The sequence below is a fragment of the Penaeus monodon genome, chromosome 28 (assembly GCF_015228065.2).
Source record: "Penaeus monodon isolate SGIC_2016 chromosome 28, NSTDA_Pmon_1, whole genome shotgun sequence".
Taxonomy (NCBI): domain Eukaryota; kingdom Metazoa; phylum Arthropoda; class Malacostraca; order Decapoda; family Penaeidae; genus Penaeus; species Penaeus monodon.
In genome coordinates this window covers 8,106,198-8,106,547 of record NC_051413.1, presented here as the reverse complement: position 1 = coordinate 8,106,547, position 350 = coordinate 8,106,198, and positions in this window count along the sequence as shown.

The following is a 350-nucleotide window of genomic DNA, read 5'->3' as shown; positions in this document are numbered from 1 at the left end:
ATGTCTAATATATTAAGAATGTAATAATGTACTGTATATATTCATCAGCATGGCCCCGCGAAAGGTTCTGATGCCAAACGAGCTTCGAGCTCATGCGTTGCACAACTGGCAGATTCTTAATTCGCTCGAGGTAATACGGGAGCGAACGTAGCGTGGCGAGGCAGTGGTAGGTGGGTGGTAGCGAGCGGCAATACCTCGCCAGCTCGTTCATAAAACCCGTAGTCCACAATATTTATTAAATATAAGAAGAAATGAAAGCCTGGCCCAAAACTAAGTAGAATGGAAATAAAAGCAAAGCCAATTCAATAAAACACGTAAGTAAAATCACATGAAATATCACCGAAGATCTA